The sequence below is a fragment of the Diaphorina citri genome, unplaced genomic scaffold (genome assembly GCF_000475195.1).
Source record: "Diaphorina citri unplaced genomic scaffold, Diaci psyllid genome assembly version 1.1 scaffold55441, whole genome shotgun sequence".
Taxonomy (NCBI): Eukaryota; Metazoa; Arthropoda; class Insecta; order Hemiptera; family Psyllidae; genus Diaphorina; species Diaphorina citri.
The window spans coordinates 1-456 of record NW_007432741.1 but is presented as its reverse complement, the minus strand read 5'-3'; the positions used below and the strand labels follow the sequence as shown (position 1 = coordinate 456).

General features: G+C 38.6%; 1 long non-coding RNA gene across 1 annotated transcript; it reads right to left on the bottom strand.

The window, feature by feature from the left end:
• Nucleotides 1-6: 6 nt before the first annotated feature.
• Nucleotides 7-456, bottom strand: LOC113473658. Its single transcript, XR_003395577.1, has 3 exons — nt 407-456; nt 305-346; nt 7-231 (listed from the first exon to the last, which is right to left on the bottom strand). It is a non-coding gene; the product is annotated as an uncharacterized LOC113473658 (long non-coding RNA).

Genomic DNA, 456 nt, shown 5'->3' with positions numbered 1-456 from the left:
GCTCTGGTGATCATGACAAAACTAAGAGAAGGAAACATGTGAAATTCCAAAAGTACAGTCCAGAAAAAGACATCCAACCTACTACCAGAATCCCCGAGGAAGAAATCGAGTCCACCCGAAGACTAGAGAACGAGCGTAAATTTACGAAGAGTCCTGAAAAGGAACATAAACCTACAAAGAGTCCTGAGAAGGAACATAAACCTACAAAGAGTCCGGAGAAGGAACATAAACCTACAAAGAGTCCGAAGAAGGAACATAAACCTACAAAGAGTCCTGAGAAGGAACATTGAAAAGGAACATAAACCTACAAAGAGTCCTGAAAAGGAACATAAACCTACAAAGAGTCCTGAGGAGGAACATAAACCTACAAAGAGTCCAAAAAAAAAAAAAAAAAAAAAAAAAAAACCTGAGAAGGAACATAAACCTACAAAGAGTCCTGAGAAGGAACATAAACCT